The sequence below is a fragment of the Lissotriton helveticus genome, chromosome 12, assembly GCF_964261635.1.
Source record: "Lissotriton helveticus chromosome 12, aLisHel1.1, whole genome shotgun sequence".
Lineage (NCBI taxonomy): Eukaryota > Metazoa > Chordata > Amphibia > Caudata > Salamandridae > Lissotriton > Lissotriton helveticus.
In genome coordinates this window covers 547395803-547408708 of record NC_136073.1, presented here as the reverse complement: position 1 = coordinate 547408708, position 12906 = coordinate 547395803, and the positions used below count along the sequence as shown (strand labels likewise).

The window sequence follows — 12906 nt, the reverse complement described above, 5'->3', positions numbered from 1 at the left end:
TGCAGAGAGACCCCACCTATGGTATGGGGTATGTTACTCACGGATACCGGCCCGGATGCTAGAGGGGGGTCAAGGGCCCTGGCCGTCACGGCGGTCTTTATCAGCTCTCTGTCTGCTTCTGCTGCCCTGAGTTGTTGTTCTGCCAGCCTTTCCAGTCTCTCCTGCCCTTGCACCAGCGCTTGTACTACTCCTTCCATCTTCTGGTCGCAGATGGCTATACTGCCCGCATTCTCCACCACTGTAACGGCGGGACCAGAAAAGGGTAGGAGACGAGTTTTTGTGACTCTTGATTTTAATTGGTCATATAAGGCATCTGTACAGGTTTTTCGTACAACTGTCCTCCGTGGAGACCGGCTTCTCTCCTTGCGCGCTTTTCGACGAGTTCCCTCTTCTTTTCTCAGGACTGGGCTCCTCCGTCTAGGGGGTTCTGGAGGCTCCGTGCTGGCCACCCACGCCGACACCGAAGGGAAAGAAAAGAAAGAGAGAGGCACGTATCAGTATGGAACAACAGGGAGGCAGTTGTCAATCCCAGGGAAGGGTAGTGAGGGGAAACACCCGGTGCAAATCTCCTATTCTGGTAGGTTACTCTAACGAGTAGGGCGAGTGCTTGTGCTAGGCTTCAGGGAGTCGTCCCTCAGAATCCTCCCCCCCCTCTCGGTTAAACCTCTAGCCTTAGTGGTGAACCACCCCAGGAAGCGATCACGCACCTCAGTGAGCCGTACCCCTCCTGGCGTACGGCTGGGCGGCGCGTGTTGGTGGCCTCCAGGCGTTCCCCTGTCCTCCTCCGCTCTCTCGGCGTCTTCTCCTGCTGTCCGTGCGCGGTCCACGCTGTCCTCGTTGATCTGCTCCCAGCTCCGCTCCCAGTCCGGCTGTTCTCCTTCCGTCCAACGGGTCTCGCCGCACCCTTTGACACCGCCGCTCTGCTGGATTCCGCCTTCTCCGCTTCTTCCTCTCCTCCGCTTCACTTCTCTGCTCTCCCGTCCGTCTTCTCTCTGCTCTTCCTCGCTGCTTCCCGCCTCTCCGCACCTCTCCGCTCTGACCGCTCCTCCGGTGTATAGACACACCTGGTGCTGGGCGTTCTCTGTCTTTATCCACCTGCGGGACTCCTCCTCTTCTCGGCCTCCTGACGGGTTAAAGGGCCAGTCGTCTTCTTCATCACAGCTATACGTGTTTGGCCTGGTCCACTCGGAGTATTGCGTGGGCTGTGGAAAGACAAGGGGGGGTCACAAGTGGTCAGTTCGCGCCCTAAGGGGGGGGGCGCCAGGGGGACCCCGTTACAGAGGGCAATATCAGACAGGATGGCTACAAACTGCCTCCAATGTAATGTAGGCAAGACAGAGGTCATGCTGTTCGGGGGGGCCACACTTTTGTGGTCCCCTGAATGGTGGCCCCCGGATTTTGGACCAACACCAAGTCCCAAACAGACCGTTAAAAATCTCGGTGTGCGGCTTGACAAAACACTTCTGCTCAAAGAGCACACGAATCAAGTAGCAGGTTCCTGCTATCGGGTTATTGGACTGCTACGGCGCGTCTTCCCGTTTCTGTCAGATTCCTACAGGAAAACTCTCGTTCAGGCCTTGGTAGTTAGTAGACTGGACTACTGTAATGGTTTATTAATCTCGGCTAACGAGGAACAACTACATAGATTACAGGTGGTCCAGAACACCGCATCGAGACTAGTTCTCAACGCTCAGCCAAGGTCTGCTTCACTCCCCCTCTTGATCAAACTTCATTGGTTGCCAATTAGGCAGCGCGTTAAATTCAAAATCTGCTGCACAATTCACAAATGTCTCTTTGGCAATGGACCCAAATACTTTAAAGAAAAATTCAATTTTTATAAACCCACTCGTACCCTACGGTCTAGCAGTCAGCAATTACTTCAGGTCACAAGGATAAAAAAGGTCAGGCAGGGAGGGCGAGCCCTGTCCTATAAAGGCCCCATCCTTTGGAATTCACTGTCCCCAACACTTAAAAATACCACCAACTTTCAATCTTTCAAGAAAATCCTAAAAACCTATCTTTTTACTACCTATTAAGAAAATCATCCAAAGCTCTCTCACAGTCTAGAACCAAGTCTTGGCTCCTTTATTAAAGCGGAAGCGCGGAGATACCCCTTCGGGGATTGAATTCTAGCGCTATACAAGAGGAAAAATAAATAAAAAATATAACTGTTGTTTTTGCATTTGTCACCCAGAGTGGGACGGGTATGCTCAGACGTGAGACCCGTGCTCTCCACACCACTGGAGTCAAGCTATCCTGGCTGAAGACGGCTGATAGCCAGAAACCGGTCCTAGGATGCTTGATTCCGGTCCAAGGAAGACATGGCTTGGCAGTTCGGACTGGACTGTTCCCATGAGGCACAGGGTCAAGGCTGATTTACATATGGCCATGTCTGAATTGGGGTGTGTGGTGAGCAAAAAAAACGATGGATTTAGGCCCAGATCTCTGTACTGGGGTGAATGTATGACATTGTTCTGCATTCTGTCCATCAGCTGTTGTTTTTGCATTTGTCACCCCGAGTGGGACGGGTATGCTCAGATGTGAGTCCCGTGCTCTCCACACCACTGGAGTCAAGCTATCCTGGCTGAAGACGGCTGATAGCAAGAAACCGGTCCTAGGATGCTTGACTCCGGTCCAAGGAAGACATGGCTTGGCAGTTCGGGCTGGACTGTTCCCATGAGGCACAGGGTCAAGGCTGATTTGCATATGGCCATGTCTGAATTGGGGTGTGTGGTGAGCAAAAAACGATAAATTTAGGCGCAGATCTCTGTACTGGGGTGAATGTATGACATTGTTCTGCATTCTGTCCATCAACTGTTGTTTTGCAGTTATTAGGAACGGAGCACAGAAGAACAACAGTGCACCATAGGAAGGATGAAAAGACTGGCCACTTCCCTATAATAACGTAGGTTGAAACCAGAGCACAATCAACTCCCAAGAGGACGACCAAGAGGAGACCAGGGCCCCGAATCAATAGAAAAGACGGAAGGAAGGGAAGGTAACTGGAGAGGAGAACAAATCTCCTCATGCCGTTTTACAGGAAGAGGCCCCTCAGCAGAGGATAACAGTATATGGAAACACTCAGAGGGAGCCACAACTGAACTCCTGTGAGAGCTAAACCAATGGCAATTGAAGAGGCCAGCGGGGAACACCACTCTGCAAGGTTCTCGCAGAATGGGGAGGCTGGGTTAAGGGAATCTGCGGTTAAACAACGTCTCTACCAGATACATCGTTACCGAAGGTAAGTAACTCGTACATCTGATAGAGACATCTAGCCGCAGATTCCTTAACTTAGAATAGATACCACAGCCATACCCTAAATGGGGGGTGGGTCTGCAACAGAACAACAGACAACGCCAAGCATCAGATCCAGCAACAGAGTGACGGATAAAGGGGGAAAGCTGTGGCGGCACAGCCAGACAGCAACCCAAGCAGCTCGAAAGAGCAGAAATAACCGGATAGAAGATATCCTAAAAATGCCAGAATCGCGCTACACCATACCCGTATAAAAACGCCCGCGAAGAGGATTGAGAGGGACTCAGGAAAGCACCCCCGGCCTCCACCCGCGGCACCACCAGGGCCGGGGAGGAAAGCCTTAGGCGGCGCCGGCCTCTGGTGAAGCAGCCGACCGCTCAGAGGACTGAGGAGGACTCGGGGACAAGCCCAGAGTCCCAGCTATCTCCTGCGACGCCACAGGGAGCCCCAAAGGGATGTGCAGTGAAACAGGAGCCCAAAGGGATGTGCGGTGAGACAGGGACGCCGTGGGTCGAAGAGGGGAGCCCCACAGGACTGCACCACGATGACACCACTCTCCTACAACCTGAAGCCGAACCCATCGGCGCCGGGACAAAAGCCGCCGGCGACTCTGCGGAAGGCCCCGAGTGAGGCGGGATCCGTGGATGACTCAGGAGGTGGAGGAGGGGCCAAAGAAGCCTGCAGAGCTGTAGCGTAGGCTGTTATTTGGGCCCTAGTCGCCCCGATGCCAGAAAACGGCGGGTAAGGTGGCGACAGGAGAGGGTGCATGACCCGGCGGGAATCCGCGCCCTCTGCCGAACGAGGACAGGGCCTCAGAGACAAGCTGCAGGACCTACCAGCCGGCGATCGACGCCCTTGGGGCTGTGGCGAAGACGCAGTCGGAATTGGCGGTTCCTGGCTTCCGAGGTAGGGGACGGAGATTGAGGCGACACCGACCTGGACATGCGGGCCGACAGCAATTTCATTTGGCGCTCCTGCCGGGACTTCGGTTTAAGGTGCTGACAAGCGTCGCAGTCCGTCGAGTCATGGTGCTCGCCCAAACACCACATACATATCGGGTGAGGGTCCGCCGCCGACATCTGACGTGCACAAGAGGTACACGTCTTGAAGCCCGAAGGCATTCGCACATTGTTGCACAAGTTACTACTTGTGTAATGATATATCTGCGAGAGACATTAGTTAGTGATAGATTTCTTACCTTAGAATATCCACAGGCGTAAGATTGGATTTGGAAAGTTTTTGCTTAGCAGTACCCCTGCACGTCAGTAGGTGGCGGCCTGCGGCTCTGCGTCCGTCACTGGCATCGTCAGCGCCGAGGTGACGTCACGGAATGTACTTAGGTGCCACCCATGCGCGCTGACATCAGTTCGGTACACAACTTTCCACGCCAAAACGCAGAGCCATGCAAGATACCGACCATTGGTGCATAAAAACTAGGGCCCTAAAAGGGAATGACCTTAACCCTAGTAACCAGTTCGCAGAACGGGGAGGATGGGCAAGGCTGTAAGGAATCTATCACTAACTAATGTTTCTTACAGATATATTGTTACACAAGTAGTAACTTGTGCATCTGAAAGAGACACGTTAGTGATAGATTCCTTACCTTAGAATAGATACCCCAGCAATACCAACCCCGGAGGTGGGTCTGCGAACAGGATTACACCAAAAAGTCACGGAGCACAGAATGGCCAAAGAAGCGTCTCTCCGGACCTGACTGTCAAGGCAGTAGTGCTTTGTAAACGTGTGCAGCGAGGCCCACGTAGCTGCCTGACAAATGGCCTGCAAGGGAACGCCGCATCCCAAGGCAGGAGTGGCTGCAGTTGCCCTAGTCCAATGGGCACGCAACCCCACAGGAGGCTCCTTCTTGGCCAAGGAGTAACATGGTTTGATGCACAGAATGACCCACCGAGATATGGTCCGTTTGTGCACGGCCCGACCTTTCTTGGCGCCCATGTAACCAACAAAGAGTTGATCATCCTCCCGGAACTGTTGTGTACGCTGCAGATAGAAAGCAAGCGCACGTTTTGGGTCCAGAATGTGGAGCCTCTCCTCTTCCCTGGAAGAATGCGGAGGCGGAAAGAAGGTAGGCAAAGTGATGGTCTGCCCAATGTGAAAGGGCGTGACAACCTTCGGCAAGAAAAAAGGACGCGTCCTTAAAACCACCTTGTCCGGATGAACCGAAAGGAAAGGAAGTTTGGAAGAAAGAAGAAAGAGCCTGGAGCTCACTCACTCTTCTGGCAGAGGTGATAGCAACCAGGAAAGCGGTCTTTAGAATAAGAAGACGTAAAGGACAGTTATGAAAAGGCTCAAAGGGAGCACACATCAGAAAAGTCGAGACAAGATTTAAGTCCCATTGAGGCATTATGAAAGGCACAGGAGGAAACTTGTTTGTAAGGCCTTTGAGGAAGCGGTTAACAACCGGGGACTTAAAAAGAGAAGGCTGATCAGGAAGCCTCAGGAAAGCAGAAATGGCAGAGAGATAGCCTTTGATAGGACCCAGAGCAGACCCCTGCTGAGCCAAAGAGAGGAGAAACAGAAGGACCTCAGAAAGAGGGGCTGAGAAGGGATCCACAGCCTTTGCTGTGAACCACTCCACAAATATGTTCCATTGGCAGGCGTATATCGTTTTAGGGGAGGGACACCTGGCTTCCAGAATGACTTACAGATTTCAGGAGGAAGGTCGAAAGCCGTCAACTGTCGCTGCTCAATCTCCATGCATGGAGGTGTAGGCTGGACAGGTTCGGGTGGAGGACCGCCCCTTGCTGCTGGGACAGAAGATCCTCCCGAAGAGGCAGACGGATCGGGGGATCGATGCTCATACTGAGTAGCTCGGAATACCATACTCTTCGAGCCCAGTCTGAAGCTACAAGAATAACTTGGGCTCGGTCGCACCTGATCTTCTTCAGCACTCTGGGCAGAAGTGGTATAGGCGGAAAATCGTAGTCGACCGCAACTTCACTCGAGACGAAAAGCGGCTCCGAGCGAGTGCCGCCTTGGAAATTGTAACGCGCAGAACTGATGACATTGCATGTTCTCTTCGTGGCGAATAGATCTAACCAAGGCTCTCCGCACTGCAGAAAGAGACCATGCGCCACGTCCAAGTTCAGACGCCATTCGTGATCCATCATGCACCAGGAGCTGAGTTTGTCTGCCCTGGCGTTCAGAGAACCTGCCAGGTGTTGAACCAACAAGGTAATGCCTTGATGTTCCAGCCATGTTAAGAGGCGCAGAGCTTCCTGACATAGGGTCCACGACCCCACCCCGCCCTGTTTGTTGCAGTACCACATGGCGGTGGTATTGTCCGTGAACACCTGCACTACACTTCCCTGGACAGAGGGAAGGAATGCCTTCAGTACAAGTCGGATCGACCGCAGCTCCAAAAGGTTGATATGGAGCTAGGGACTTAGCCCGAGAACAGAGGCCTTGGATCTCCGCCTCTCCCAAGTGGCCTCCCCATCCCAGGAGGGACTCATCCGTCACCACTGTGTGCTCTGGTTGGGGAAGGGAGAGGGATCTGCCATTGACCCAATCGCGATTCGTGAGCCACCACTGTAAGTGTCGTGCAGTGCCCTCTGAGATCTGGACATGATCGGACAGATTGCCCTGATGCTGCGCCAACTGTAACTTCAGGTCCCATTGCAGAGCCTGCATATGCATGTTGCACTAGCAGGATGCAGGAGGCCATCAGACCCAGGAGCTGGAGGGTCAACCCGGGATAGAGGCTGAAAGATCGGAATCATAGCCTGAATATCCCGGACTCGCTGCTCGGAAGGATAGACCTGAAACTGCGTCCAATCTAGAACCGCTCCAATGAAGGGGATCTTCTGAGAGGGACTCAGGTGCGACTTTGGCATGTTGATGGAGAACCCCAGCAAGTGCAGGAGGTCGGCCATAGTCTGAAGGTGGGTGACGACTGCCTGGGACGAGCCCGCCATCAACAACCAGTCATCTAGGTAGGGGAAGACTGATACCCCTGACCCGTGCAGATGAGCTGCGACCACCGCCATCACTTAGGTGAACACCCGAGGGGCGCAGGTAAGGCCGAAGGGGAGAACGGTAACCTGAAAATGCTCCAGGCCTACCATGAACCGCAGGTAACGTCGGTGGGCCGGCAGGACGGGGATGTGAAAATATGCGTCCTGCAAGTCCAACACTACCATCCAGTCTCCAAGGTCGAGGGCAGCCAAGACCAGAGCCAAAGTGAGCATCTTGAACTTCTCCTTCTGGAGGAACCGATTGACGTCCCGAAGGTCCATGATGGGATGCAGGCCTCGGAATGCGCTTGATGGCTCCCTTTGCCAGGAGGGTCGAGACTTCCTGCGGAGAAGAGTCAAATGATCGCCCGACAGGCGGTGGTGCCGGGGCGGCATGGTAGGAGGGGAGGACAGAAAGGGGAGCGCATAACCATGTCCGATTATCTGCTGCACTCACTTGTCCGATGTGATCTCGTGCCAGTGGTAGAGGCGAACTCTGCCACCCACTGGCGTGGGGTGCTCCCTGAAGCTCGGATTAGGAAGGTTTAGAGGCAGAAGCAGTGGGGGTGGAAGTGGACTGACCCACACGCTGGTTACCAGACCCGCCCATGCGGTACCCACGTCCGCGGCCTCGCTGAGGTTGGTTCTGCACAGGTTTGCTGGAAGAGTGCGCCTGGGTACCCCTGCCCTGGCCACGAAAGGAACGAAACTCCAGCGTGGCAGGGTTTTTCGAGGAAAGACCCAAAGACTTGGCCTTAGCACAAGAGTCTTTAAAGCGCCTCAGGGTATTGTCACCCTTATCACCAAAGAGGCGGGAGCCATCAAAGGGCATGTCCATGAGCAAGCTCTGGACATCGGGTGAGAACCCAGTGGAACTCAACCAGGCGTGGCGCCGCAATGCCACAGTCGTGGAAATCGCCCTGCGGAACGAATCAGCGGTGTTCAAACCACACCTGATGGCAAACTTCGCCACATCCTTGTCCTCCTCAATCGCTCGGGAAAGGACAGCCTGGACCTCCTCAGAGCACTGAGGCAGGACCTCTGCTACCAAATCCCACACTGCGTGGGAGTAACGGCCCAATAAGCAGGCTGTATTAACAGACCGCAACCCCAAGCTGGCTGAGGAAAACAACCTCTTGCCATATTGGTCAGGCTTCTTAGAGTCCTTATCCGGCGGTGCCGTGGGAAAGGCACTCTGCGATGTGGAGGCTTGAATGACCAGGCTCTCCGGCGTGGGGTCAGTGGGGAAGTATGACGATACAACGCACACTTTTACAACGCATACCTTTACAACACATTTTTTAGAACGCAACATCCATTACAACGCACACTTTTACAACGCATACCATTACAACGAATTCTAAAAAAATACCTTTACAACGCATTCCACTACAACGCATACTACATTTACAACGCATACCATTACAACGTATTACATTACATTGCAAATAAGGTAAGTGTTGGATAGCGTAGGGGTTAAAATTACTATTCTAACTCCAGGGGGTGCAACAGTAGGGAGAATATTGGATAGTGTAGGGGTTAAAATTACTATTCTAACTCAGGGGGTGCAACAGTAGGGTAAGTATTGGATGGTAAGTTTTGCGTTGTAATGGTATGCGTTGTAATGACTGCGTTGTAATGGTATGCGTTGTAGTGGTGTGCGTTGTAGTGTCATGCGTTGTAATGACTGCGTTGTAAATGTATGCGTTTTAATGGATGTTGCGTTGTAAAAGTTTTGTTGTAATGGTAGTGCATTGTAAAAGTTGCGTTGTAAACGTTGTATACCGGTCAGTGGTCAAGAAGGCGGGATCACCAGGCGCCGGTCGATGACGCCAAGGGACCTTCTTATCCATCGGTGCCCCAGAGGCCGGCCGCAACCAAGTGCCCAAGAGGACTTTGGTAAGGGCCTCATTGAAAGGGAGCAGCGGCTCCGACGACATAGACGCCGTCTTGAGCACCTCCGTAAGGAGGTTGGTCTTAAGGGACACCGTAGGGAGGTCGAGATGGAGAGCCTCCGCGGCCCGACGCAGCACCATAGTGTAGGAAGCGCCTTCCTCCTTAGTAGGCGGAGGGGAGGCAAACCCCTGGTCAGAAGACACATCAAGCATCTTGAGGGTCATCCACCCAATCCTGCTCGGAGTCAAACTGCCGAGCAAGGGGGTCCTCGGAGCCGTCCCAGTCCTCGTCCGGCTCCGGGGTAAAAGGAGCTGGCTGCGGCGGCAGGGCCGGACCGGGGAGGGGGCAAGCGGCGCCGGGAACGGCGCTGGCCGGGGCCGAGCCGGAGCCACATCCCAATGAGGATCCCAGGCCAGAACAAAATGGTCAGAGAACCGGGGCAGGGGTGGGATAAACGGCACCCAGTGTGGCGCCTGTGGCGGAGCTGGGGCCGGAGTCAAGGGCAGCGCCGGGGCCAGAGCCAGCGGCGCTGCACCTTGTGGCACCGGGGCCGGAGCTGAGGGCGCTGGATCCAGTGGCTCCAAGGCCAGTGCCAGAGGTGGTACCGCCGGGCCAACAGGATCTGGACACAGTACCGCGGGGCCCGCAGGCGCGCCGGGGGTAGCCAGATGCCTGAAAAGGCAGTCCATGGCAGCAAGAAACTCTTGCATCTGTTCGGAGTCGCCGACGGACCCGGGTATGGCGGGTAGGCCGCGGGACTCCCAGGCTCCGGAGGAGCCGCAGGGGCAGAGCCCCTGTCCCCCTAGTCCGCCTCCGAGGAGCGACAGGGGGACGTCGTAGAGCGAACACGCTTCTTCGACTTCTTTTTATGGCATCGCTTACCAGAATCTGAAGGTGAAGACTTAGAGCCCGAAGAGCGACGTCTCCAGTCCCACGAACGGTCCTGCAAACGGCCCCTAGACCCAGAGCGGCAGTGAGAGGAGTGCCGGACCTCTAGCAACGCCCGCCGCCGCTCCCGCAAGGCCTTCGGGCCATGGCTCGACAGTCTCAACAGTCTCGGGAGTCCTGGTCGGTTTCCAGGCGGTAGAGACAGACATCGTGGGGGTCCGCCACCGACATATTACGGAGGCACGACCGACAACACTTAAAGCCGGGCATCCCTACGTGCACAAGGAGACAAGGGAGGGAGACAAAAAGTCTAAAAAAGTAGTCAAAAAATGACTTAAGTACGTGCTCAATCCGGATCTGCACTTTCGGCGCGGAAAAAGAAAGAACTGACGTCAGCGAGCACTGGTGGACCCTAAGTACTCTCCGTGATGTCACCTCGGGGCTGACGACGCCAGTGACAGACGCGGAGCCGCAAGACACCAACTACTGACGTGCAGGGGTACTGCGAAGCAAAAACTTTCCGGATCCAGTCTGACGCCTGGGGATATTCTAAGGTAAGGAATCTATCACTAACGTGTCTCTTTCAGATCCTCAACCCAAAGCGTGAAAAAGAAGGCCTGAAAACAGGCCTGGACATGATCCGGATCCACGTTGCTGCGGAAAAGAGAAAAAACTGGCGTTGGCGTGCCTGGGTGGGGCTTATCTGACCTTGCTGACGTGACGCCTGCGGACGACGTCAGGGCAGAGTCACGTGGTACCCCCTCACCCCCCGGCGCGAAGAGATGCTATGGCAAAGAAAATTTGTCTTACGCCTGGGGATAATTCTACGTTAAGGAATCTGCGGCTAGTAGTCTCTATCAGATAATACCTTTGCGCTCTTTCCTTCAGAACAAGTTTGGAACAACTGCCATAGCAGCCAGGGCTAATAGAGCTTCTCTAAAAGATGCAGTCAATGTATGCATTTGTGATGACTGAGCGGGGTGTTTGCTTTTGCTTGGCAGCAGCTGTCACAGCTCCAGCCAAGCACTCCCCCCTAACATCAGGAAGATTCAAAATATTGTAACATTTAAGCGGGAAGTGAAGAGCCTTTTGATGAGTAGATTCCTTACATAGGAAAGCCTATTGATCACTGTTATGATCCATTGCTGTCCAAACACTGAACATTTATGTCATCAGAAGGGGAAGACTCGACATAACTAGTAGGAAGGCTAATTTGAGGTCACCAGATTGACGCCTCATATAAGACTAAGCTGTATCCTTACCGTTACCCCATGCCAATGTGAACTTATGACTGTATCTCACATCCAAAACTATTTAATCCTCTACCTCATTTTTGTTTGTATATAGGGCTTCCGATATAAGTTAAGTCTAACTTACCTCTTAATGCAAATTGCACATGTGTGAGTAACATATATCATCTACCTCATTTATGCTTGTTTTTTGTAGTATTGTTAGCGTATATGTTAAATCCCCAATTCACTTTCTATGTTAAGCGCTCTGATACCCAAGGGTCTTGTTCGCGCCATACAAAACTCTATAATAAATAAATAAATAAATAAGCACAAGCAAACAGCTATGTCCAGGGGTGGGAACCCTGGGACATAGCAGGAGTCAGCCCTCTCGAGTGGTGGTGCCATATATGGCTCCAGGAGGAGCCGCGAAGCCCCACTCCATTCTTGTGCACAGGATGGCCCCAGGGAGGTGGTGGCCCTGTGGCTGTCTATGGCTTGGGAGTGGGGCCCCACAGCCCCTCTCCTACATTTTCAAAAAGTATTAGGCCCCGGTGAGGAGGTGGTCCCTGGGGATGGGAGGGGTTTGCAGGGCCCCCTATCTAGTTTTTAATTTAAGGGAAGGTCCATGCTGCCCCTTATCTATTTTTAAATTTGACGTCCTGGGAAGGTGGTGGAACCCGGTAAACGGGGGATCCACGCAGACCCCTTACAGTAATATAAACATGATCCCCAGGAAAGTGGTGGTCCCCAAGGTATAAATAAGCTCTAGGAGGGGGGCCCGTGCACTTCCTTCCTTAATAATTAGAACTACATATGCCCACGGGACATTTTCCACGTGGGGGGCAATATTAAAAGCAAGAACGGGAGACCACACATTTTTTTGTAATTCACGATGATCTTCGCAAATTTCTTTGTGAATAAAAAAAAAAGCTTTTTTGCCCTGCTGGGGTCTCTCTGGGACCCCAGGACCAAGGCGAGGGGGTTAGAGTGAGCCCACCTTCAATAGCCAGTTGTCGAGATAGGGGAAGACTGGCATCTCTGATCTTGGCAGATGAGCTGCAACCACCACAATCACCTTGGTGAACACCAGGAGACAATGTCTCAAAACTCTTTAACAAAAGGGTCAAAAAAGGTCAGTCAAAAAGTGCACTGGTATGGTCAAACGTGGGCACAGCAAACTGAATAAGCTTGTGGCCCACCGTGAACTGCAATTAACGCCTGTGGGTAGGCAGGATGGGAATGTGGTAGTATGCATGCAGCAAGTCCAATGCCATTCTCCCGGGACATGGGCAGACAGAACATGAGCAAGTGTGAGCATTGTGAATATCTTCTTTTTGAGGAAGAAATTGAGAAGGCGCAGGTCTAGGATAAGACAAAGGACTCTGTCCTTCTTAGGCAGCAGACATTAGTAGAAATAACAACCACAACTTAGTTCTGACATCGGCACCCTCTTTATGGTTTCCTTGGCCAAGAGAGCTGCCACTTCCTGGTGGAGTAAGAAAAGATGGTTCTCTGTCAGCCTTTCGGAAATGGGTGGCATGGGTGAAGGGATGGTTATGAAGAGGAGGGAGTAGCCCTTCAGACAATCTGGAGAACCCAACGGTTGGATGTTATCGACCTCCGGTGGTTCCGTTGATGGCTTATCCTGCCTCCCACTGGTT

The 12906-nt window shown here is 53.1% G+C and overlaps 1 protein-coding gene across 8 annotated transcripts in view; it reads right to left on the bottom strand.

Moving 5' to 3' along the window:
• Positions 1-12906, bottom strand: part of TERB1 (telomere repeat binding bouquet formation protein 1) — a 1077176-nt gene that overhangs the window by 605972 nt on the left and 458298 nt on the right. The gene's annotated exons all lie outside the window — the stretch shown is intronic.